The following is a 27,371-nucleotide window of genomic DNA, read 5'->3' on the forward strand; positions in this document are numbered from 1 at the left end:
CTGTGCCTCAGTTACCTCATCTGTAAAATGGGGATTAAGACTGTGAGCCTCACGTGGGACAACCGGATTACCCTGTATCTCCCCCAGCGCTTAGAATAGTGCTCTGCACATAGTAAGCGCTTAACAAATACCAATATTATTATTATGTAACAAATGCTATTCTAAACACTGAGCTAAATACAAGTTAATTAGGTTGGATACAGTCCCTGTCTCACACGATGCTCAATCTAAGTAGGAGAACAGGTATTTAAACCCCATTTGACAGTTGAGGAAACCGAGGCAAAGAGCAGTTAAATGAACTGCCCAAAGCCACCTAGCAAGTCATCGTCAGAGCCAGGATTAGAACCCAGGTCTTTCTAACTCATAGGCCTGTGCTCTCTCCGCTAGACCACGCTGCTTCCGCTGTGCTACCTTGGGCAAGTCACGCAATGCTATGCCTAAATATCCTTATATGTAAAACGGGGATTCAATACCTGTTCTCCCTCCCTTCGGAGTATGAGCCCTATGTGGAATAGTGTGTCATATCTGATTTCATTGCATCTATCCCAGTGCTTAGCCTAGAGCTTGGCACCCAGGAAGTATTTAATAGATGCCACAGTATCATTATTGTTATTATTATCATATTATGATGAGTTTCCAAGAAAGGGGTTAATTTGCTGCTTCAAATCATTTCTTGAAACACCAAAACCAAATGTTTAAGAATAAGCCCAGCAGTCCCTGAAGCAGCGTGGCTCAGTGGAAAGATCCCGGGCTTGGGAGTCAGAGGTCATGGGTTCGAATTCCGGCCCTGCCGCTTGTCGGCTGTGTGACTGTGGGCAAGTCACTCAACTTCTCAGTGCCTCAGTTACCTCATCTGTAAAATGGGGATTAAGACTGTGAGCCTCACGTGGGACAACCTGATGACCCTGTATCTCCCCCAGCTCTTAGAACAGTGCTCTGCACATAGTAAGCGCTTAACAAATACCAGCATTATTATTATGTAACAAATGCTATTCTAAACACTGAGCTAAATACAAGTTAATTAGGTTGGATACAGTCCCTGTCTCACACGATGCTCAATCTAAGTAGGAGAACCGGTATTTAAATCCCATTTGACAGTTGAAGAAACCGAGGCAAAGAACAGTTAAGTGAACTGTCCAAAGCCACCTAGCAAGATATTGTCAGAGCCAGGATTAGAACCCAGGTCTTTCTAACTCATAGGCCTGTGCTCTCTCCGCTAGACCACGCTGTTTCCGCTGTGCTACCTTGGGCAAGTCACGCAATTTCTGTGCTTAAATATCCTTATATGTAAAACGGGGATTCAATACCTGTTCTCCCTCCCTTCGGAGTATGAGCCCTTTGCGGAATAGTGTGTCAGATCGGATTTCATTGCATCTATCCCAGTGCTTAGCCTAGAGCTTGCCACCCAGGAAGTATTTAACAGATGCCACAGTATCATTATTGTTATTATTATTATGGTTGTTATTATGATGAGTTTCCAAGAAAGGGGTTAATTTGCTGCTTCAAATCATTTCTTGAAACACCAAAACCAAATGTTTAAGAACAAGCCCAGCAGTCCCTTAAGCAGCGTGGCTCGGTGGAAAGAGACCGGGCTTGTGAGTCAGAGGTCATGGGTTCGAATCCCGGCCCTGCCACTTGTCAGCTGTGTGACTGTGGGCAAGTCACTCAACTTCTCAGTGCCTCAGTTACCTCATCTGTAAAATGGGGATTAAGACTGTGAGCCTCACGTGGGACAACCTGATGACCCTGTATCTCCCCCAACGCTTAGAACAGTGCTCTGCACATAGTAAGCGCTTAACAAATACCAACATTATTATTATTATTATGTTAAAATCCCAGTGGGCAACATGATTAGGCAGGGGGATGATGGCAAGATGTCTGGAATGCCAATCTCAAGTGAGGCCTGGGCAGGTCACTCAGGTAGAGTCAAAGAGCCTCCTGTAATCAGAAGTTGGCTGGATCCTTGGAAGGCCACTGACGTAGAGGCGTTATTGATACTGGCTCCGTGTCTGTCTATTCTGGCTTAGATCTCTCCGTGCGTAAATAATTTTCCAATTTACCAGGCTCCTTAACCAATTTAATTAATCCGGTGATTTATTCTGACCTAGATAGACACTCTCAATCGGCCACTCGGTCGATCGTATTCATTGAGCACCCACGGTGTGCAGAGCACTATACTAAGAACTTGGGAGAATACAGTTTAACAAACACATTCCCTGCCCACAACGAGCTTAAAGTCGAGAGGGGGAGACGGACATTAATATAAATATAGTTAGTCCTTCTCTGGCAGGGACTATCACTGCGGCTACTGTCAAAACCCTGAGAACTGCTTATTTTCTCATCAGCCTCCTTAATAATGTTGGTATTTGTTAAGCGCTTACTATGCGCCGAGCACTGTTCTAAGCACTGGGGGAGGTACAGGGTCATCAGCTTGTCCCACGTGAGGCTCACGGTTAATCCCCATTTTACAGATGAGGGAACTGAGGCACAGAGAAGTGACTTGCTCACAGTCACACAGCTGACAAATGGCAGAGCCGGGTTTCGAACCCATGACCTCTGACTCCCAAGCCCGGGCCCTTTCCACTGAGCCACGCTGCTTTTCCTTAGCTTTTTCTGTTTTTTCTTCTCTGGTATTTGTTAAAGTGCTTACTATGTGCCAGTCTTCCTACTTAGTGCTGGAATAGATACAACTAGACACATGTAGAGGTTTACAGTTTTAATCCCCATTTCGCAGATGAGGTAACTGAGACTCGGAAAAGTTCAGTGACTTACCCGAGGTCACACTGCAGACATGCGGCGGTCAGGATTAGAACTTGGGTTCTCTGACTCCCAGGCCTGTTCCTCGCCAACGAGCAGGATGGCGTAGTGGATAGAGCGTGGGGCTGAGTGTCAGACAGTCACGGGTTCTAATCCCGGCTCCACCACTTGTCTGCTGTGTGACCTGGGGCAAGTGGGGTGGGGACTGTGTCCAACCTGATCTGCTTGTCCCCACCCAAGTGCTCAGAACGGCGTGTGCCACATAGTACGCGCTTAACGAATACCATGATTATCAGTATTATTTATTCAATCGTATTTATCGAATGCTTACTGTGTGCAGAACACCGTACTAAGCACTTGGGAAAGTACAGTGCAGCAATAAAGAGGGACAATCCCTGCCCACAACGAGTTCACAGTCTAGAGGAGGGAGACAGACATCAGTACAAGTAAGCAGGCATCAGTATAAATAAAATCAAACTATGATTATTATTACTAGGCCAAGCTGCTTATCAGCTGGTTGCTCTACCCCTCCATTGCCCTTCTCCTGCCCTATGGACCCCTGAATTCCTCTCAGCAAGAACGGGAGAGACCGGACATCCAGCGTTATTTCAGGAAGTCTGGCTCTCAGCTGGTCCGTGCCCTGTGCACGATGCATCTTTGGGGTCACTATTACCGAGGCTCAGGAACAGCCCCCACATTCACAGGAAAGGGAATTCAGTGGCTGCGGAATAACATGGTATAAGCCCGGACCTGGGAGTCCAAAGGTCACGGGTTCTAATCCCAGCTCCGCCACTTGTCTGCTGTTTGACCCTGGCCTACTCACTTCACTTCTCTGTGCTTCAGGCACCTCATCTGTAAAATGGGGATTGAGAGCGCGAGCCGCATGCGGGGCAGGGACTGGGTCCAACTTGATTACCTTGTATCTACCCCAGTGCTTAGAACAGTGCTTTGCACATAGTAAGCGCTTAGCCAATAACATAATTATAATGATCAAGTGAGTAGTCTGTGGGTCCCCTCACCCCAAGAAACATTCTAGACTCAGGTGGACTCAGTACATCTGCAAAGTGATCCGTACGAGGTTACTATGCTACATTCATTCATTTCATCATTGAATCGTATTTTCTGAAAGTTTTCCGTGTTCAGCGTAGCTCGCTGGAAAGAACACGGGCTTGGGAGGCAGAGATCGTGGGTCGAATCCTAGCTTCTCCACTTGTCAGCTGTGTGACCGTGGGCAAATCACTTAACTTCCCTGTGCCTCAGTGACCTCATCTGTAAAATGGGGATGAAGACTGTGAGCCTCACATGGGACAACCTGATTACCCTGTATAATAATGGTGGTATTCGTTAAGCGCTTACTATGTGCCGAGCACCGTTCTAAGCGCTGGGGTAGACATAGGGGAATCAGGTTGTCCCACGTGGGGCTCACAATCTTAATCCCCATTTTACAGACGAGGGAACTGAGGCACAGAGAAGTGAAGTGACTTGCCCACAGTCACGCAGCTGACAAGTGGCAGAGCGGGGATTCGAACCCGTGACCTCTGAGTCCCAAGCCCGGGCTCTTTCCACTGAGCCACACTGCTTCTGTATCTACCCCGGCGCTTAGAACAGTGCGCTGCACATAGTAAGTGCTTAACAAATGCCAACATTATTATTATTAGAGCCTGGGCTTCGGAGTCAGAGGTCACGGGTTCGACTTCCGGCTCCGCCACTCGTCAGCTGTGTGACTGTGGGCGAGTCACTTCACTTCCCTGTGGCTCAGTTACCTCGTCTGTAAAATGGGGATTAACTGTGAGCCTCACGTGGGACAACCTGATGACCCTGTATCTATCCCAGCGCTTAGAACTGTGCTCTGCACTTAGTAAGCGCTTAACAAATACCAACATTATTATTATTATTACTGCGTGCTTGGCAGAGTGGAACACAACAACGGAGAGACACATTCCCAGCCCATGAAGAATTTACAGTCTACAGAGTTGTAGTCTCGAGTCTGTAGTTTAGCGTCTACACGATGCACATAACGCAGGTGATCTCTCACGGGCCTGTGCGTCCGGCATCCGCGGGGCTGTCAGAGGCCACGTGAGCAGAAAGGAGGAAGCTTCTCTTTACAACCAAGGCCAAAGCAGCATGGGCAGTGGAAATTATTTCAGCACCCACTTTGGCTTCCAACTGGCCCCTAACACCTGGGCCCTGCTTCACTGAAGGAAGTTAACTGGCAGTTCATGATGTCGACACCTCCCGATGGAGTCGGGGAGGGAAAATTTCATTTCCGTATTTTTCAGTCGATCAGACTCGGCCGCACATCAGTGAAGAGAGAAAGACAACAATGATTCAGCCCTCAGCCACGTGATGGGGTGCGGATGGCAGAAATAAAACATCTCTTTTGAAAGCCATAAACATCCCGGCTGTTTTGGCAACAGGATAGGATCGGGCTGTGTCAGTTAATGGCAACCGTGACGTCACAGCGCCTCCCTTCGCCTTCAGCCAACTCTTCCTCCAGCCTTAAAGCAATAATAGCATAAGAGAGATATTCCATAGATTACTCTTCAAAGATGGTTTTATTCTTTTTCCAAGTTTATTTCAGGCAACCCTCTGAGGTTTCTGGTGATTCGACCGGCGGAAGAGAATTGGTTTTTCCTTTTCTGTAGCTTACAAAGGGACTAAAACGTTCCAGTTTACGAGCTCGGGTTTTGCAATAGACAGATTAGAGATGGCTGGATTTAGAATTTCAGATTGGAAGAAATCTTGAAAGGGGAATTTTGCTTGGAAGAGACCGCCTGCTGCCAAAGGCGGAGGTGGCCTCTCCTCAGTAATGCACCTCAGCTACTTCAAGAATCTGTGGACTCTGTAATCAAAGTGCAACATGAAGTGTAGCCCAGTGGAAAATGCACGAGAATCAGAAGACCCGGGTCCTAATTCTAGCACCGCCGCTCGTCTGCTCAGTGACCTAGGGAAAGTGCTTCAGTTTCTTCGTTTGTTGAATGGGACTCTAGTAATGATAATAATAAATTGTGGCATTTGTTACTCACTTAATGCATGCCAGAATAGTATAATTAATAATATTACTATTACTGTACTATAATTAGTATAATTACTAATCGCCAGGGAAGGTACAAAATAATCAGACCGGATACAATCCCTGTCCCACAGAGTTTGCACTATCAAAGTGGGAGGAAGTACAGATATTTAATCCCCATTTCACAGATGAGGAAACTGGGGCAGAGAAAAGTTAAGTGATTTGCCCAAGGTCATACAGCAGGTAAGGGGCAGAGGTGGGATTAGAACCCAGGTCCTGTAATATACTGTAGTAGTTGCCTGGGAAATACAAAATAAAGAAGTGTCACTTTCCCTGAGCAGAAGGAATTTTCAAGAATTGGGAGTCTGATGTGGGGCAGTTTAGCAGGAGTTTAACACAACTCAGTGTTCTGTGGAAGGGCACATCACTAACTCATATTATAGGTTATATTTAACTGTCTTTGCTCACTGAAATGAATACCTGGCGAATCAATGCCCACAGAGTCAAGGTGCAGAGCCCTAGAGGGAATCTTCAGCATCTTAGAACTTGTCAGCTGTGTGACCTTGGGCAAGTCAATTCACTTCTCTGTGCCTTGGTTTCCTCATCTGTAAAATGGAGAATGAGACTGTGACCCCATGTGGGTCAGGGACTGTGTCCAGCACGTTTAACTTGTTTCCACCTCAATGCTTAGTACAGTGCCTGGTACACAGTAAGGACTTTACAAACACCACAATCATTATTATTATTATTAGAAGTGATGATGAAAAATCCATTTGTCTATGCAGGTTCATCAGAGAAATCCACAGCTGAGCTCATTGGAGTCTCTGCCTCAGATATCACTTTACTAACCTTTGCCCACTGTAGAAAAGGTGGAGACTTTAATGAGAGAATTGAATATTTAGTGTGCGTTGGTGATTGGCATCTTTACAGAGTGATTCTTTAAGCAATTTATGGATAATGAGTTACTGGTTTGGCTTCCCTGTTAACTGCCCCTCAACAAATCACTCAGTAGTTTGTTTGGAGACTAAAACTTTCATTACAAGCTGTGTCCCAGGGGGAATATGCCTGATAGGGATGAAAGAGTGTGAGTGGCTCTAAGGACACTACTAGGAGCATGGGAAATAGTGAGGCCTGGGGGGAAAAGCACAGGACCCACCCGGAGCCAAGAGACCCGAATCCTGATTCTGTTTATTTGCTATTGTTTTAATGAGATGTTCTTCCACTTGATTCTATTTATTGCCATTGTTCTTGTCTGTCCGTCTCCCCCGATTAAACCGTAAGCCCGTCAAAGGGCAGGGACTGTCTCCATCTGTTGCCTATTTGTACATTCCAAGTGCTTAGTACAGTGCTCTGCACATAGTAAGCGCTCAATAAATACTATTGAATGAATGAATGCATAATTCTGATTCCAGCCCCTGCTATGTGACCTTGGGTGAGTCATTTCACTACTTTGTGTTTCAGTTTCCTCCTCTGGAAAATGGGGATTCCCCTCTCAGGGTCGTACCTGGAGAGTTTCCAGTCCCCTACCAGTCTCGGCTACGGGAGGGAGAGTCAAGCAGAGGCCTGTCCGTTCCATTCCTGGCTTGGCCAGTGGCTAGCGACTGGTAGGCCATCTGCTACAAGTCAAAACTCACCCATGTTGGGAAGCGGTGGCAGGGGAGAGGGTTAAGGGCAGGGACTAGAGTTTACTGCGCAAAGGAGACAAAGGTAAACCACTTCTGTATTTTCACCAAGAAAACTCTCTGGATCCACTACCAGAACGCTGGCAGATGGAGGTGAGACGTTTGGGGAGAGATACGTCCATGGCGTCGCTACGGGTCGGAGGTGACTCGACAGCATAAAATAAGATAAAATGGGTATTAAATATTTGTTTTCCCACTTAAACTGTGAGCCTCAGGTGCCTGATTGTATCCACCCCTTAGAACAGTGCTAGTCACTTGGTAAGTGCTTAGCAAATACCATAATTATTATTATTGTTATTACTAATTTTGCCATCAGTTCCTTCTCATCAGTTCTCAGTCCTAAAGTCTTCGTGATGACACTGAGGCTCACTTGATCTTTCCAGCAGGAGACCACAATATCTGGTACTAAAACGTGTGGGAACATAAAGAATTCCCCGCCTATTTTTGAGACTGGTAATGTGAAATGCAGGTTTCCGCTACGGCTTGAATAGATCTCGAGGACGGTAATGTTGAAATTACTTCTAAACCAATTAAATGACTGACAAGAGGGCAGGAAGAGGAGATGGGGGCCTGAAAAGGTTTTGGGCAGTTTTCAGGAACACTAATCAATGGGAATTATCAGTTTGTTTTTTGGTTTGTTTGGTTTTACACTCACTTTCCAGTCTATACCAGTAAGGCTTTGATAGGAAATGAGGGAGGTGACCCCTTGTTTCAGGTTTCACCGTTAAATAAGCCTCTTCGGGATGTGGAAACACATCCGTGCAAAGTAAAGTGTCTTAGCATCATGGCATAGTGAGAAGCAGCATGGCCTAGTGGATAGAGCATGGGTCTGGGAATCAGAAAGTCATGGGTTCTAATCCCTCCTTACCACCTGTCTGCTGTGAGACCTTGGGCAAGTCACTTCATTTCCCTCTGCCTCAGTTACCTCATCTGTAAAATGCGAATTAACACTGTAAGCCCCACTTATTCATTCAATAGTATTTATTGAGCACTTACTATGTGCAGAGCACTGTACTAAGTGCTTGGAATGTACAAATCGGTAACAGATAGAGACAGTCCCTGCCCTTTGACGGGCTTACAGTCTAATCGGGGGAGACGGACGGACAAGGACAATAGCAATAAATAGAATCCAGGGGATGAACATTTCATTAAAACAATAGCAAGGACTATTTGTCCAAATGACCTGATTTGCTTATATCCGCCCCAGCACTCAGTACAGTGCCTGGCACATAGTATGCACTTAACGAATACCATAATTATCATTATTTTTGCCAACATAGATGTCTTATTAAAATAATAATAATAATGATAATTGTGGTATTTGAGACTTACTATGTGTCAAGCTCTGTACTATACACTGGGTTAAGGACAAGATAATCAGTCGACATGGGGTTCACAGTCTAAGTAGGAGGGAGAACGGGTATTGGATCCCCATTTTGTCACTGAGGGAACTGAGGCACAGAGAAGTTAAGTGACCTGCCCAGGGTCACACAGCAGACTTGTAACGGAGCTGGAATTAGGGTCCTCTGACTCTCAGACTCATGCTTGTTCCACTACACTGCTTCTCAACAACAACAACAATTATAACCCAACAACGAACCATAGCATACCATAATTATTTTCCAACATCTGAATTTTGGGTCACGAAGAGCCATCGTTAGATACAGCTAAGAAAACTGGAGATCATATCTGTTGAGACTACTTCAGTGAAAGTAGCCCTCCCCCTCTGTAGATTACACTTATCTGTGCAGTAACAATAGGAAGAACAGTTGTAGAACTTCCATAAGCATGACTTCTAGGACTTTCGGTAATTCTCAGTCAATTTAAGGTTATTTTTATAGGTGTTCATATCTCTCCAGTCTATAAAAACTCTCCTCCCTCCTCTTCTAATACTCCTATTTGAATTGATTTACGCTGTACAAAATCAGACTGAGCTGGCATAAAAATCAGGCTGCAAGCCGCCCTTGTCCAGTTTTAAGGAAAGCCCAAGTATTAAAGTGTTTGGCCGTTCCATTTTCAATGAGGCACCCAAATACAAGGGGGTCTTGGGATCATTAGGGCCCATTAAAAGCGGCTATAAAATTACCTATCATCTGCCTGCCACCTCATACATTGCAAATACTTGGAATTGTTAAGCACACAATCAATCCAAACGGAAAGTGCTGAAATAACAGAGCTCCCAACGCTGGGTATTAAATTTCACGAATAGAAAAACATTAAAATGCAATATACTATATAGGATTGGCAATTTTTGCTTTCAAAATACAATTAAAGTCCTTTCAGCTATATTCACTTTGACCTTCGCCTCTCCATAAGATAGAGAGAAAGTGACATTAGAGAAGCTGTTTTCAAGAGGCTGGAGAAACCGGCAGTGGTTTGTTCTGGGTGGGAGGGATATCTCGTTCTCTGGGAGAGTGGAGGGATGTGGTGAATCTTGCCACTTTATCAAAAGCTAGTGCGGCAGCTTGGGATCAGCGGGATGAGGGTGGGAGGGGACAAGGGGAGAGTTGATGAAATGTCAGAGGTGAGCTCTTTCATCCTTTCTTTTTGTCAGTCCATCAACCAATCAGTGGTATTTGCTGAGCATTTAATTTGTGCAGGGCATTGGACAGTGTGATAATTTGCCGAATTGTACATTTCAAGCGCTTAGTACAGTGCTCTGCACATAGTAAGCGCTCAATAAATACTATTGAATGAATGAACAATAATGATAATGATAATAACGATTGTGGTATTTGTTAAACGCTTACTATGGGCCAAACACAGCATAGTACGTGTCATCCTTGCACTTAGATTTGCCTCACAGCCCCGTAGCCCCACAGGCCCTTATGCACATATCCATAATCTATTTATTTATTACTATTCATTACTATGTCTACCCACCCCCCAGACTGTAAGCTCACTGTGGGCAGGGAAGGTATATACCAACTTGGTCATACTGTGTTGTCCCAAGTGCTTAGTAAATTGACCTGCGCACACCTTTTACAGTGTGCAAAGCACTGTGTTAAGCACTTGGGAGAGTATGATTTAACAAAAAACAGATACATTCCAGCCCATAACGAGCTCACAGTCTAGAGGGACTCACACAGCATCGGGAAAGGGTAGGATTCTGGATTCAGGAGGCCAAACCAGAGCTTCTCTTTCTTTGACCCCTATTGTCGCTGCCACTTTCCAGCCATTGCTGTCAGAGAAGCAACATGGTCTAGTGGATAGAGCATGGGCCTGGGAGTCAGAAGGTTATGGGTTCTAATCCTGGCCCCACCACTTCTCTGCTGGGTGACCTTGGGCGAGTCACTTTACTTCTTTGGGCCTCAGTTCCCTCATCTGTAAAATGGGGATTGAAGCTTTGAGCCCCACGTGTTTCTAACCCAATTTGTTTATATTCACCTCAGCCCTTCATACAGTACCTGGCACATAGTAAGCTCTTAACAAATGTCATACTTATTATTATCATTATTATTATTTCTCACTCTATCCCTGCTTTGAGAAGCAGCCTGGCCTAGTGGAAAGAGAACAGGACTGCGAGTCAGGAGATCATTTGAGTTCTAATTCTGCCTTTGCCACTTGCCTGCTGTGTGACCTTAGGTAAATAGCTTCACTTCCCTGTTCCTTGGTTTTCCTCTGTAAAATGGGGATTTGAATATTCGTTCATTCATTCAATAGTACTTATTGAGCGCTTACTGTGTGCAGAGCACTGTACTAAGCGCTTGGAATGTACAAATCGGTAACAGATACAGTCCCTGCCCTCTGACGGGCTTACAGTCTAATCAGGGGAGACGGACAGACAAGAACAATAGCAATAAATAGAATCAAGGGGATGAACATCTCATCAAAACAATAGCATGACCTTGGGCAACTCACTTAACTTCTCTGTGCCTCAGTTATCTCACCTGTAAAGTGCGGATTAAGACTGCCCCCCACACAATGTGGGCCATGGGCTGTATCCAACTGGATAAGCTTGTACCTATCCCAGCACTTAGTACAGTGCTCAGTACGTATTAAGTGCTAAAAAAAAAAATAAAAAAAAAAGGCCAGAGAGATGGAGTCTTAGACATGAGCTGAGGATTGCTTTGTTCTTTGAGAGTTGAGGGGAATTTGAAGGACACCTGTCTGCTGGTGGACATCTTTAGTTAACTTCCCATTTAGCAACCACACTCTAGATCATTTCAGGCATATTATTTTCAATGGTGACCTGTGGATGCTCAACACATGTTTGCTGATGATCCTTAGAACGGTGCTCAACACATAATAATAATCGTAATTATGGTATTTATTAAGCTTACTATGTGCCAGGCACTGTACTAAGTAATAATAATAAGTTGGTATTTGTTAAGCGCTTACTATGTGCAGAGCACTGTTCTAGGTGCTGGGGTAGATACAGGGTAATCAGGTTGTCCCACTTGAGGCTCACGGTTTTTAATCGCCATTTTCCAGATGAGGTAACTGAGGCACAGAGAATTTAAGTGACTTGCCCACAGTCACGCAGCTGACAAGTGGCAGAGCCGGGATTCGAACCCATGACCGCTGACTCCCAAGCTCTTGCTCTTTCCCCTAAGCCACACTGTTTCTCACGCTGTTAATGATTTAACACCACCTCTCCCTCTCCCTCCCCTTAATTTATACAATTAATTTCACATGGCTCCTAATTAGCCACCGGAGCCGTCCCTTTCATTTTGTTTCAGGTGGCATTTTTCTTTAGCGTTTTGTGAGCTAAAAAGAGAAAAGGCATCCTCCCCTTCTCCTCGTCCTCGCATCTCCTTGTCTCCCCTATCATTTGAAGTCTAGATTCTGTGCACTGGGAAGGATGTTTTGGGTGGTTATTGCTACTGCTGAGCTCTAAGAATGGGCTGTTATTTACAAGTGATTCTGTGGCCCTGTAGGCATGTGGTAAACACTTGTTGACTGAAAATCCTTTCTTGGGTAGACCTCCTTCCCCTTGCTGATTTTCTCAAATGTCTGTGGCAAGGGCCCGCCATATTCATATGTTAATGAATCGATCTTGACAGACATTCACGGTTCATTCTGTTTAATGCGTATGGATTATGAGCAAACTAAAAGCTTTTTAAAATTCTTAAATGTGCTGCGAGGATCATTATTTTTACAGTACTTATTTTGACTGAAAAGTCAGTCATTCCTGGCTTCTGTCGTGCATCTAGCTAAAACACAAGATGAGGTTTTAATTGGGAGCTTATGTCCTTGACATTCATGTATATTTTAGGTCCTTGTTAGAGTCTCGGGAATTTGTGGCCTAAAACAGTAAATACGGGCTTGCCCAGTGGCTATAACCCATGTTGTTTAATTTGTTGCTCAAAGTTGCGAACTTCTCCATGATACAACCACCCTTAGGGCTGCAAGCTGTATTATTTGATTTCTTATCCCACCTCAGCCCTGATTTTCTAGCAGAGCATCATAGGTAATAAAACCCCTCCTCACTCTCCTTCACTTGAACTTGGATGAAGCAATTAACGATTCAGAAATGAATTGGAATGGGGAGGAAGCTTTGCCCAGAGTTTGTGACAGGGTTTTAGCGTGTTGGAGAGTTCGGAGCAGATAACTAAAAAAGCTGCAGAATGGGGAGGCAATTTAATTTCAAAACAGCTGATGCAGGTGACTGTGAATTAATTACTTCTTAGGTTAAGAGATCATTTACCAATATGGTCCTCATCCAACTTCTACAGTTCCAGTACAACAGTCAAAGAAGGAACCGGTGCTAGAGGAGAGAGTAAGGGATTCCCACTCCACCGCTTATCTGCTGTGTGACCATGGTTAAACCACTTTACTTCTCTGTGCCACGGTTATCTCATCTGTAAAATGGGGATTAAGACCGTAAATCCCATATGGACATGGGCTACTTCCAACCCAAATATCTTGTATCCACCCCTGAGTTTATTATAATGCCTGGCGCATAGTAAGTGCTTAAGAAATACCTTTTAAATAATCCTAAAGTACAGGAGAGGTCATAGGTGTGTAGAGATGTTTAGAAGGAGTTAGCCTGTTGTAAGATGCTTGAAGAAGATGATTGTTCAACTGTAAATTGGTCTTCCAGACTACGAGCCCATTGTTGGGTAGGGATTGTCTCTATCTGTAGCCGAATTGTATTTTCCAAGTGCTTAGTACAGTGCCCTGCACACAGTAAGTGCTCAATAAATACTATTGAATGAATGAACTAGTCATTCACTCATTAAATCGTATTAATTGAGAGAGTATTGTGTGCAGAGCACAGTACTCTGCACTTAGCACTGTACTAGTTCTTCGCTAAAGTTGAAGAATCACCACCGCATTCAGGAGAGCCTACTGCAAAAACTCATATTCGTAGTACAATTCCTCCTTTAATTAATATCGCGATGTCCTACTTTGACAAGAGTTTGGTGACATTTATACATAGAGTATACCAATCAATCAATCGTGATTATTGAATGCTCACTGTGTGCAGAGCACTGAACCAAGCACTTGGGATCGTAGCACAGAACAGAATCGGTTGACACGTTCCCTGACCCGCAGTGAGCTTACAGTCTAGTATGAAGTACATAAGCAAATTTCATATTACTTTTCCACAGGTTCTGGGTATATCTTAATTTATAACCTGTAAGTCTATGGGAAGTAGAAACACCGTGATGAAACGATTAATAATTCATTCATTCAGTCATACTTATTCAGCGCTTACTGTGTGCAGAGCCCTGTACTAAGCACTTGGGAGAGCATAATACAGCAATAAAGAGTGACAATCCCTGCCCACATATTCAAGAAATATCATTCTCTTGTATTATAATAATAATAACTGTGGTATTTGTTAAGCGCTTACTACGTGTCAGACACTATACTAAACACTGGGGGAGGGGAATACAAGCTAATTGGACCGGACACAGTCCCTGTCCCACATAGGGCTCACAGTCTTAATCCCCATTTTACAGATGAGGTAACTGAGGCACAAAGAAGTGCAGCGACTTGCCCAAGGTCACACAGAAGACAAGTGGTGGAGCCGGAAATAGAACCCACGACCTTCAGACTCCCAGACCCATAATCTATCCACTAGCCCATGCTGCTCCTCTGGGGTGTGCTTAGAGCCCCTACGTGCATTTGGTCAATCCAGCAGGAAACCTGTTGGGCTGCTCTGTCTTACGATGTTATTTCTGGATTTTACTATCTAGTCATCATAATCACACGTGAATAGAATAGCACAGAAGAGGCCTGATTTGAGGCAAACCAAAAATACTCATCTCAAAGAATCTGACTTGGAATCAGTTTAAGTTGTTTGCATAGAGTTTAAAACTTCGTTAAGTGCATCCATTTTTAACAAAACGAACACGTCCCCAGCTGTACCTTGCCGGCGGGCCTGAGGGGGATTTTGAAGAAGAAAAAATTCTAGCTTCGATTTCAAATTTGAATGGAAAAGGTCATTGGTACGTATGGAACGATTAATGATCCAGTGTTGTCAGCTTCTCCCAGGGCATGAACCGCTCTTCAGGAGTAAGTCAAGTACTTTGATAAGCACATTAACTCTGTCAGCCGGATCTAAAGCCGGGAAATTTCTCCCAGGGAGACCGAGCCCGGTGAACTGCCTGATCCAGGCTTTATCGACGGAGGTGATCAATCGACGGTTTATATTGATGCTTACTGTGTGCAGAGCACTCTACTAAGTGCTTCAGAGAGCATGAATCAGCAGAGTTGGTAGACACGTTCCCTGGCACAGGAACCTTAGGGTCTAATTAATTAGTTAATGTTGGTATTTGTTAAGCACTTACTTTGTGCAAAGCACTGTCCTAAGAGCTGGGGTAGATACAGGGTAATCAGGTCGTCCCACGTGAGGCTCACAGTCTTAATCCCCATTTTACAGATGAGGTAACTGAGGCACAGAGAAGTTAAGTGACTTTCCCACAGTCACACAGCTAAGTGGCAGAGTCAGGATTCGAACCCATGACCCCCGACTCCCAAGCCTGTGCTCTTTCCACTGAGCCACGCTGCTTCTCTAGTCTAGGGGGGGCAGACAGATATTAGTATGAAGAAATGACAGATATGTACCTGAATGCCGTAGGGCTGAGAGTGGGGTGAGTATCAAGTATCAGGATATTCATTCAATCGTATTTATTGAACGCTAACTCTGTGCAGAGCACTGTACTAAGCACTTGGAAAGAACAATTCAGCAACAAATAGAGAAGATCCCGGCCCACAATGGGCTCACAGTCTAGAAGTGGGGAGACAAGCATCAAAACAAGTGAACAGTCATCGATAGCATCAATATAAATAAATAGAATTATGGATATATACACATCGTTAGTATAAATAAGTAGAATTATCAATACGTACATAAAGACATAAGTGATGCGACAAGTGCTTGGGGTCAGCATAGTAGCCGTTCGGCTGAAGAGAAAAGGGAAGATGTGGGGGAAATATGTATTTGTAATGCTGTGAGAATAAAAAAAAAGATTACTGATCTTATTTGTAGTCTAAGGGTGCAGAAGAGTGAATGAGGAGGTCACCTTAAACTGATTCTGATCCTGGGGTGGGTTATGAGAGGAACCTCTTTGCCATCACAGAACTCCACCCTGAGTTTGAAAATGTCCTGAGATCTATCACCAGACCTGCAGCCAGGGGATACAGAGTGGATCGGGGCATGAGAGGAAGCTGACTGCAAGCGGAGGTTTCAGTTTGCTATTCTAGCCTATAACAGCCAATTTAGAGCACTTTGGATGCATAGTCACTCATGCATTTGTTCAATCGTATTTATTGAGCACTTACTTTGTGCAAAGCACTGTACTCAGCGCTTGGGAGGGTACAATATAACAACAGACACATTCCCTGACCACAGTGAGCTCATAATCTAGAGGGGAAGACAGACATTAATATAAATTTTAAAAAGTTAAATAAATAAATGTATACACACAAATCCCCTTAAATTTGAAAAGTATTAGGAATAACATATATACGTATGTGTATATATATATATATATATATGTTCACACATAGGTAAGTGTATATTATTATGTATTGTATTATGTATATCATATTATGTGGAAATTATTTTGAAGTGAAAATAATAGGCACCAAAAATATTGGGATTCCCTCCATACTAGTGCCTTCCTCGGCTCTTATATACTTATGTAGATTATTTATTTGTATTTTCAATTGTTTCTCGAGCTATTTCATGCTGATCTGTTTGTATTACTTCCCTCGATTCACTCCAGATTTGGACCCACCCCTCCGTAGAGCGAGGGGATGAAGCAAGCAGAATTAAGGGAATGCCTGCTGGGACTATCGGTGGTGAAGATTTCAGACTGAAGAACCACTTAGTGCAATTCACTTTGTGCTAAGCCCAGCAGGCATCCTGAAAATAGCCAGTTAACACGGGCAGTGAAGAGTACAGTGGTTACCAAGGCAACCACCTGCTGGGTTTTGGCTCTCTGACTGAGCAGTGGCAGGATGCTGGGGTCACATTGTCTGCGAGGGAGTTTTGCATGGACAGTTTTTGCACACACTTTAATATGTTGCACCCCTGCCCATCCACACTCTTGTTGCACTCTATGCCCCAGCCGGAATATGACTGGTGGGAATGAGTGATTGTGAGGGACGCTGCGTAAACCACTAGCGCTAGAATCAGTTTATCCTCACAAGTTCTATGTCCCGAGTACTGATAATGAGAATGGCTTTTGTGAAGCACTTAATTTGTGTCAAGCCCTGTCCTAGGTTCTGGAGTGGATAAATGTTAAACAGGTTGGACTCAGTTCTTGTCTCATATGGGATTCACAGGATAAATAGGAGAGAAAACAGGCCTTGAATCCCTATTTTACAAATGAGGGAACTGAAGCACAGAGAAGTGATTTGCTTAAGGTCACACAGCATGCAATTGGCAGCGCTGACATTAGAACCCACATCCTCTGACTCTCGGGTCCAGACTCTGTCCATCAGGTTTTGCCGCTTCTCTCAGGCTTTGGGTTGCTTTTTTGTGGTATTTAAGTGCTCCCTATGTGCCCTGAGCTGTACTAAGCGCAAGGGTCGGTATAAGGTAATCAAGTCGGACAAAGTCCATATATGGGGCTCACAATTTGAATCCCCATTCCACAGATAAGGCAACTGAGGCCCAGAGAAGTGAAGTGACTTACTCAAAGAAGACGAGGGGCAGAGCGCAGCTTAGAATCCAGATCCTTCTGACACCCAGACCCCTGCTCTACCCACTAGGTACTTATTTGTTAAGTACTTAGAGTGTACCAAGTTAGACTGTAAGCCCCTTGCGGGCAGGGAGCATGTCTACCAACTCTGTTGTACTGTACTTTCCCAAGCACTTACTTCAGTGTTGTGCTCACAGTAAGCAATCAATAAATCCCACTGTTTGATTGATTGATAATGGCGTAGTGGAAAGAACCTGGGGCTGAGCGTCAGAGCAGCTGGCTTCTAATCCTGGCTCCTCCATGACTCTGATGTGTGACCTTGGTCAACTCTCTGAATTTCTCTGTACCTCAGTTTCCTCATCTGTAAAATGGGAATTAAATCCTAGTCCTTCATTACTTAGCTAGTGACCCCCAAGACAGGGGACTGTGTCCCACCTGATGATCTTGTAACCACCCAGTGCTTAGAATAGTGTTTGGCCTATAGTAAGTGCATGACAAATAACATGTATTATTTTTAATAACAATTATAATTACTACCATTGTTATTATTAAGCTCTATGGCAGATACAAGATTCAGGTTGGACACAGTCCCTGTCTCACACAGGGCTATCAGACTAAGTGGGAGAGAAAACAGGCTTTCATCCATTCATTCAATCAAAAGTATTTATTGAGCGCTTACTGTAATAATAATAATGATAATGTTGGTATTTGTTAAGTGCTTACTATGTGCCGAGCACTGTTCTAAGCGCTGGGGTAGATATAAGGGAATCGGGTTGTCCCACGTGGGGCTCACATTCTTCATCCCCATTTTACAGATGAGGTAACTGAGGCCCAGAGAAGTGAAGTGACTTGCCCACAGTCACACAGCTGACAAGTGGCAGAGCCGGGATTCGAGCACATGACCTCTGACTCCCAAGCCCGGTCTCTTGTCACTGAGCCACGCTGATTCTCTAAGCAGCTTCTTCTATGTGCAGAGCACTGTACTAAGCGCTTGGAATGTACAAATCGGCAACAGATAGAGACAGTCCCTGCCCTCTGACGCCATTTCCCTCTGCTCCTCCCCCTCTCCCTTCCCATCCCCTCGGCAGTGTACTCGTCCGCTCAACTGTATATATTTTCATCACCCTATTTATTTTGTTAATGAAATGTACATCGCCTCGATTCTATTTAGTTGCCATCGTTTTTACGAGATGTTCTTCCCCTCGACTCTATTTATCGCCATCGTTCTCGTCCGTCCGTCTCCCCCGATTAGACCGTAAGCCCGTCAAACGGCTGGGACTGTCTCTAGCTGTTGCCGACTTGTTCATTCCAAGCGCTTAGTACAGTGCTCTGCACATAGTAAGCGCTCAATAAATACTATTGAATGAATGAATGAATAATCGGGGGAGATGGACAGACCTGAACAATGGCAATAAATAGAGTCGAGGGTAAGAACATCTCATTAAAGCAATAGCAAATAAATACAATTAGGATGATGTACATCTCATTAAACAAAATAAATAGGGTAATGAAGATACATACAGTTGAGCGGACAAGTACAGTGCTGAGGGGATGGGACGGGAGAGCGGGAGGAGCGGAGGGAAAGGGGGGAGAAGAGGGTTTAGCTGCGGAGAGGTGAAGGGCGGGGGAGAGGCTTTGAATCCCCATTTTGCAGATGAGGAAACTGTGGCACGGAGAAGTTAAGTGACTTGCCCAAGGTCATTCAGCAGACAATCGGCAAACAGAATTAGAACCCAGGACCTCTGACTCTCAGACCCATGCTCTTTTCACCGCACTGCTTTTCCAATTCATGTTCTTCCTCATGCTCCTACTCTAAGTCTTTTTTGCCTGTTGGTCTACCCCATTATAATGTAAACCTCTGGATCCCACAGAACTCTTATCTTGTTACTACTGTATTCTCCTAAGCACTTAGTACAGTGATTCTGGTATTCACACTCAGTAGACACCTGTCCTCTATGTGACCTTGGACAAGTCATTGAAAGGGCCTGGGGGCCAGAAGACCTGGGTTCTAATCACAGCTCTGCCACTTGTCTGCTGTGTGTCTTGGGGGAGATAGTTTGCCTTATGCCTCTCTCACTGACCCCTTGAGTTATCGCCCACATCTAACTAACAGAAGTTTTCAGTCTCTGGAGGGAAATGAAAGTGTTGCTTTAATTAATCAATCAGTTGAGTAATTGTATCTATTGAGTTCTTCCCGTGTCCACAGCACTGTACTAGATACTTGAGAAAATTGAGCAAAGGCAAGTCGTATATTTCTCGTCTTCAAGGAACTTGTAATCTAATATGGGAGACAGACGGAAAAACAGAATTCATGAACTGTGGGAGCAGGAGCAAGAAATTTTCTATAACAACCAGTAGTCTGAATATGCTTGAGTGAACTGTCAGCATAAAGAATTGGACATGTGACCTCTTCCAACATTTAGTACGGCGCTCCGCACACTGTAAGCAGTGCTAACCTCCTCACTGTGCCTCAATCTTGCCTGTCTCGCCACCGACCCCTGGCCCAAGTCCTACCTCTGGTCTGGAACGCCCTCTCTCCTCAAACCCTCCAGACAATGATTCTCTCCCACTTCAAAGCCCTGCTGAAGGCGAATCTCCTCCAAGAGACCTTCCCAGACTAAGTCCTCCTTTTCCTCAGCTCCCACTCCCTTCTGCGTCACCCCGACTCTCTGCCTTTGCTCTTTACCCCTCTCCCCGGCCCACAGCACATATGTGTATATCTGCAATTTTATTTATTTATATTGATGCCTGTTTACTTGTATTGATGTTTTGATATCTTTTCACTTGTACTGCTGTCTGTCTCCCCACCTCTAGACCGTGAGCTCATTCTGGGCAGGGATTGTCTCTCTTTACTGCTGTTCTGTACTTTCCCAAGCACTTAGTGCAGTGCTCTTCACACAATTCACACAAATGAATGAATGAATGAATGAATAAATACGATTGGTTGATGTATTCACAAGGGTTGAAGTATGTACTTGTGAAGTGTCACTGTTAGGTTGACTTGCCCTGGGTTGTTTGGATGAATTAGGCTTCTGAGAGGAGGTGGGATGTTAGAAAGGATTCAGAATTGCAGAGAACAGTAGGCTGGTGGATTTGGGCTGGAGTGGGGGGTCAGAGAGAATCTGGCTCGGTGCCTGGATTTTCACCAGCAGTGCTCAGTTGCTGTAATAGAGGAAGGGAACTTTGAGGGAGATCCAAGGTTAGGGGTTGGTGGGGTAAAGTGCATTAAAGAGTCACTAAACGCTTGCGGGAGTACAGTACAACGGAATTAGGGGACTCGTTCCCTCACCACAGTAAGCTTACAAGGCCCTTTTAGACATTTTTGAGATCCCTCATTTTCCAGGAATCATATTCGGAATAAGGTGTAGATACTGAAGAGATTTTAAGGGGAGGATGTTGGAGATTTGCGTTTGGAAAGGGAGAAGGTTGCATCATGTAGATGATGCGTGATGATAATCAGTCAGATTTATTGAGCACTCACTGTGTTCAGAGTAATAATAATAACGATGGTCTTTGTTAAGAGTTTACTATGTGTCAGGCACTGTTCTATGCCTGGGGTAGGTATCTAATCAGGTTGGACACAGCCCCTGTCCCACATGGGGCTCACACTCTTAATCCCCATTTTACAGATGAGGTAACTGAGGTCCAGAGAAGTGAAGTGACTTGGCCAAGGTCACCCTGCAGACATGTGGCGGAGCCAGGATTCGAACCCAGGTCCTTCTGACTCCCAGGCCCGTGTTCTCTCTGCTAAGCTATGCTGCTTCTGATAGGTTCTCAGATTGATTAATCCAGATCACCATTTCTGATGTCCACACCATGTAGCCAACCATCTGTGCACCGAAAGTGCTAACAACCCCTGGCCATGTTTATTCCAGACTCATGGGTCCAAAGGTCATCTAGTCTATCCCACTGCCTTCAGAAAAATGATCCCAAAGAGATGAGAATCTTTTAAGTTTGGAAAAGGACTGCAGAGAAGTGAATTCCTGAGACTGAATTAAGCAAAGACCAATTTCAATATGGAACTTGATAACTGTTTATTATCATGAAAATAACTATTAATAATCTGTATTCAGATGAATCATTTTAGCCTACTGATGACATTTACTTTAAGCCTTCAAAACGATAATATTCAAGACACAGCTGTGAAAGTTCTATTTCATAAAATTCATGTATTTATGAGACCCAAACATGGCACGAATAATTAAAACCGGTTCCATTTTGGGCTCTTTGCAATTACTACTTTTGGACCCTTTAAAAATAGATTAAAGCGACGTATTCTGGGCCAAGTTTCACGTAGATGAAATCATAATTTTTGATATTAAATTATTAGCAAGACCGGTGAATCCTGGGGCGTAAATAATGATAATAACGGTAATGATGATGATAAATAGTAATAACATCATTCATTATGAGTCAGAAAGCCACTTTGGAAGGTACATGTAATCTTTCAAGCTACTAAGGGGAGCACTGATCAAATTTCAACTCCAAAGCACTAAGGAATAGACTCCTCCAGGTCTGGAGGTCTGGATCCCTAAATGACCCCTCCTATAGTCTGCTGGGACATGTAGTCAATCAATCAATTAATCATATTTATTGAGCACTTACTGTGTGCAGAACACTATACTAAGAGCTTAGGACAGTACAATGTAACAGAGTTGGTAGACACATTCCTTGCCCACAATGAGCTTACAGATTAGAGGGGAGACACACATTAGTATGAATAAATAAATTCCGGTTGGGTACGTAAGTGTTGTGGGACTGATAGGGTGTTTAAATAAAAGGAGCAAGTCAGAGCAAGAGAGTGGCAGAAAAAGGAAATGAGGTAAGGCCTCTTGGAAGAGATGTGCCTTTAATAAGTCTTTGAAGGTGGGGAGAGTAATTATCTGTCAGATATGAAGAGGGAGAGCATTCCAGGCCAGAGGCAGGACTTGGGCAATAGGTCGGCAGTGAGATAGGTGAGATCTAGTAGGTTGGTATTAGAGTATCGAAGAGCATGAGTTGGGTCATAGTGGGAGAGCAGTGAAATGAAGCAGGAGAGAGCAAGGTGATTGAGTGCATTAATGCCAGAGACGCCCCTTTGGGTTAGCTGTGTGTACGTGGATGCCGAGATAATAGTAATAATAATGATAGTGTTTGTTAAGCACCCACTATGTGCCAGGCACTGTAATAAGCGCTGGGGTGGATGCAAGCAAATCAAGTTGGATATAATCCCTGTCCCATGTGGGGCTCACAGTTGCAACCCCCATTTTTCCCCATTTGAGAAGCAGCGTGGCTCAGTGGAAAGAGCACGGGCTTGGGAGGCAGGAGTCATGGGTTCGAATCCCAGCTCTGCCACTTGTCAGCTGTGTGACTGTGGGCAAGTCACTTAACTTCTCTGTGCCTCAGTTACCTCATCTGTCAAATGGGGTTTAAGACTGTGAGCCTCATGCGGGATGACCTGATTCCCCTGTATCTACCCCAGCGCTTAGAACAGTGCTCTGCACATAGTAAGCATTTAACAAATACCAACATCATTATTTTTCAGATGAGGTAACTGAGGCACAGAGAAGTGAAGTGATTTGCCCAAGATCACACAGCAGAGAAGTGGTAGTGCTGGGATTAGAACTCCTAACCTTCTGACTCCCAGGCCTGGGCTCTAGACACTGTGCCATACTGCTTCACGGAATGGCTTTGCCTCTCTCCTACTTGGACATGAGGCTGATCCTCACCCACCTGACACTTGACTATAGTTATACCAGGAGGGGCCCGGGAAAATCAGTTCAGGCTAATTTGGACACTAAAAGAGTTAACCCACCTTCCAAAGTTCTTGACCTCTAAGAATCAGTGTGATCTAGTGAAGTAGAGCATGGGCCAGAAGGAACTGATGGGTGACCTTGGGCTAATCACTTCATTTCTCTGTGCCTCAGTTACCTCATCTGTAAAATAGGGATTAAGACTGCGAGCCCCACGTGGAACAAAAATTGTAACCAACCTCTGAACTATCTCAGAGCTTAGAACAGTGCCTGACCCAGTGCTTAACAAAGTACCAAAAAAACCCACTTAGTCACTGGCAAGAGTCACAGTACTAAGTACACGGGAACTTGGGTGGAATTACTAGACACGATCCCCGTCCTTAAGGACCTTGCAAGCCAGTGAGGGAGAAGAAAGAAAATATTTTAACAGGTAGAAGGAAGCGGTAGAATATAAAGATATGTAGATAAATGCTCTGTGGGCTTGTGACTACTTAAATGTGTAGGTGGCAAGAAAGAGCTGAAGAGACCTTGGAGGATCCAAGGTAACAAGCTGGAGCACAATCAATTGCAGGGGTGGAATTGAGCAAGAGTGGAGGGGGCTAGAAAACTGAGAAAGAGCCTCAGAGCCAGGAGGATAGGGGAATCCTATTAAGTGTCCAAAGGATTTGGAGTTCACCAGGAAGGTTAAGCGTCAGGGTGAACTGCCAGGGAAGAACTCATCCCTCCCTCAACCCCACAGCACTTATGTACATATATGAAATATTATTCATTTATATTCAAGTCTGTCTCCCATCTGGACAATAAGCTCGTTGAAGGCAGGGAATTTGCCTACCAACTCTGTTATATTGTACTCTCTAAAACGTTTAGTACAGTGTTCTGTGCACAGTAAGCAGTCAATAGATTTGATCGATTGGTTGGTTGGCTGCAGGTCCTCAGAAGAGCTGCCTTCGGGATAAGAATGTACTGATCATGTGTTTACTATATATCTAGTACTATGCCAAGTACGGGGTTTGATAGAAGATAATCAGATTAGATCCGGGCCACATGGGGATCCCAGTTTAAAAAGAACAGATATTTTATCACCATTTTACAGATGATGACTGAGGCACAGAAAGATTAACACCTAAATTGGAGCAGCAGTGGAGCCAGGTCTAGAACCCAGGTCTCCTGATTCCCACCCCCATGATCACAACCCATCAGGCTGTGGTTCCTCCTTGTGTACAATTATATTGCTGTTGAAACCATTAACAAAATAAACAGAGATCACCTACTCAGCAGACATTGTCCCTGAGAAGCAGTGTGTCCTTGTGGAAAGAGTACAGGCCAGTGCATCAGAGGACTTGGGTTCTAATCCCAGCTCAGCCACTTACATGCTGTGTGACCTTGGGCAAGTCACCTCAGTTCTCTGTGCCATAGTTTCCCCATCTGCAAAGTGGGGATTCAATACCTGTTCTCCCTCCGACTTATACTGTGAGCCCCGGGTGGGATCTGATCATCTTGTATCTACCCCAGTGCTTAGCTGTGGATTAGCTGTGCGTGTGTGGATGCAGGGATAATAATAATAATAATAATGATGGTGTTTTCTAAGCACTCACAATGTGCCAGGCACTGTACTATGCACTGGGGTGGATACAAGCAAATCAAATTGGACATAATCCCTATCCCACGCGGGGCTCACAGTTTCAACCCCCATTTTCCAGATGAGGTAACTGGGGATATCATTATTATCATTATTATTTGTTATTTTTTAACCAAAGTCTATGCCTGAGCTGTCCATGTGTGTGAGACCTGCAATACTGGAGACTTGCTATCACAGTGTGGGTCTGCGTGGGTATTTGAAATTCCTCCAAATATCTCAGCAGACAATTCTTAGGTGTGGAACTGAAACCTGAATAAATCCCAGAAGCTCTAAGAGTTTTGGGATCACAGCAGCAAGTTACTGGGTCAATCCTAAGGTGCACTCACTCCAGGGTAGCCTCAAGCGAACTCCTGCCACGACTGTAAATTGTTGTGAAGTCCAATTTCAAGTGTTGGGCACATCACATGTATGCCAGACTCTCTACTCTAGACTGTAAGCCCAGGGAATGTGACTGTGTCTGAATTGTACACTCTCAAGCGCTTAGTACAGTGCTCTGCACACAGTAAGCTCTCAATAAATATGATTGAATGAATGCAAGCTTCCATTATCATTAATAACGATAATTGTGCTATTTGTTGAGCACTTATTACGTGCCAGGCACTGTACTAAGCACTAGGCTGGTTTCAAGTAAATTGGGTTGGACACAGTCCCTGTCCCATATGGGGCTCACAGTCTCAATCTCTCTTTTACAGATGAGGTAACTGAGGCACAGAGAAGTGAGGTGACTTGCCTAAGATCACACGGTAGACAGGTGGAGGAGCCGGGATTAGAACCCATGACCTTTTGACTCCCAGATCCGTGCTCTATCCGCTACTCTGTGCTGCTTCCCACTATGCCATCCTGCCTGCCATTACCCAGCAGCAGTGAGAATGCCAGGGATCACTCACTGTTTTTCCCCTTCTCAGGGTACAAACCAAGGCAATGGAAATATCTTTTCCCTCTCTTCCAAGATGCATATGAATGACCCTGGAGCAAGGATCAAGAATCAAGTATGGCTTCTCTTTGGCCAGATTCCACTAGCGTTTGTTACCCTCTGACAGGATGGTAATCATCTAGGGGGCTTGGATACTTAGGCTACAATAATGCTGCATGCATTTTCGTTTTGGAAACTCTCTAGCTTAATAATTATAATTTAGTTAAGTGCTTACTATGTGTCAAGCATTGCTCTAAGAGATGGAGTATCCACACGTTAATCAGGTTGGACATAGTCCCTGTCCCTCTAGACTGAAAGTTCGTTGTTGGCAGGAAAAGTGTCTATCAACTCTGTTGTATTCTCCCGGATGTTTAGTGGTAATGATAATGTTGGTATTTGTTAAGCGCTACTATTTGCCGATCACCGTTCCAAGTGTTGGGGTAGATATAGGGTAATCAGGTTATCCCACGTGAGGCTCACAGTCTTGATCGCCATTTACAGATAAGGAAACTGAGGCTCAGAGAAATTAAATGCCTTGCCCAAAGTCACATAGCTAAGTGGCAGAGCCGGGATTAGAACCCATGACCTCTGAATCCCAAGCCCGGGCTCTTTCCATTGAGCCATTCTGCTTCTCTAGCCACGCTGCTCTGCACAGAGTAACCACTCAACAAATACCAGTGACCGATTGTCTCAACAGGAGGAGAACAGTTATTTGGTCCCCATTTTACACATAAGGAAACTACGACACAGAGAAGTTAAGCATGGAAGGACCCAGGTCCTCTGACTCCCAGGACTGTTTTGCTTCCTCTAAGCCCCACTGCTTCTATCTGACCTTTGTGTGTTAAGGCTCACACTGCTGTTTTGTCTAATGGGATGGTAAATATAATTCACATGAATGGGATATAATATCAGTGTCATGGGTTTATGAAGCTAATTTTGCAACATCCACTTAAAAATCCAATCAAAGTTATCAAAATGATTTTAAAGTGTCAAAAAAATGGCAGAACCATTTCAGTGTACGTCTGTGGAGATGGCAGAATGTCAAAATGAAATTAAAGCATGTCAATACATACCGAATCTTCTGACAACTGAGATCAAATTACATTGTCAAGTTGAGACTTAATGAAACAATTAAAGTGCAAATTTTTGGAAGATCAAGTAGTAGCATCTTAGAAAGCATGGCACAAAACCCTTTTCTTTCCTAAAGAGTAAAATACTTACTTTCCTAATAGGTTCGCATCCCCCACTGGAGTTAGAGAGGCATTAATAAGATGTGGGGGGGAGAAACAGTCAATTTTGAAGCTAGAGGGGCAAGGAGAAGGTGGTTACGAAAGCAGGGAGAATCTCAGTGCCATGGAAAGAGACTTCTAGTTGATACAGCATGGACCTGGGAGTCAGAAGGGCCTGGTTTCTATTCCTGGATCCACTACTTGTCTGCTGTGTCACCTTAGGCAAGTCACTTCGTTTCTCTGTGTCTCAATTACCTCATCTGGAAAATGGGGATTAAGACCGTGAGCCCCTTGCGAGACAGG

The 27,371-nt window shown here is 44.3% G+C and overlaps 1 non-coding gene across 1 annotated transcript; it reads left to right on the forward strand.

Annotated features, from left to right (window-relative positions):
- The first annotated feature begins 7,256 nt into the window (after positions 1 to 7,256).
- LOC114811367 lies at positions 7,257 to 7,394 on the forward strand. The gene has a single exon (XR_003759071.1). It is a non-coding gene; the product is annotated as a small nucleolar RNA SNORA7 (small nucleolar RNA).
- Positions 7,395 to 27,371: the final 19,977 nt, after the last annotated feature.

The sequence above is a fragment of the Ornithorhynchus anatinus genome, chromosome 4, assembly GCF_004115215.2.
Source record: "Ornithorhynchus anatinus isolate Pmale09 chromosome 4, mOrnAna1.pri.v4, whole genome shotgun sequence".
Taxonomy (NCBI): domain Eukaryota; kingdom Metazoa; phylum Chordata; class Mammalia; order Monotremata; family Ornithorhynchidae; genus Ornithorhynchus; species Ornithorhynchus anatinus.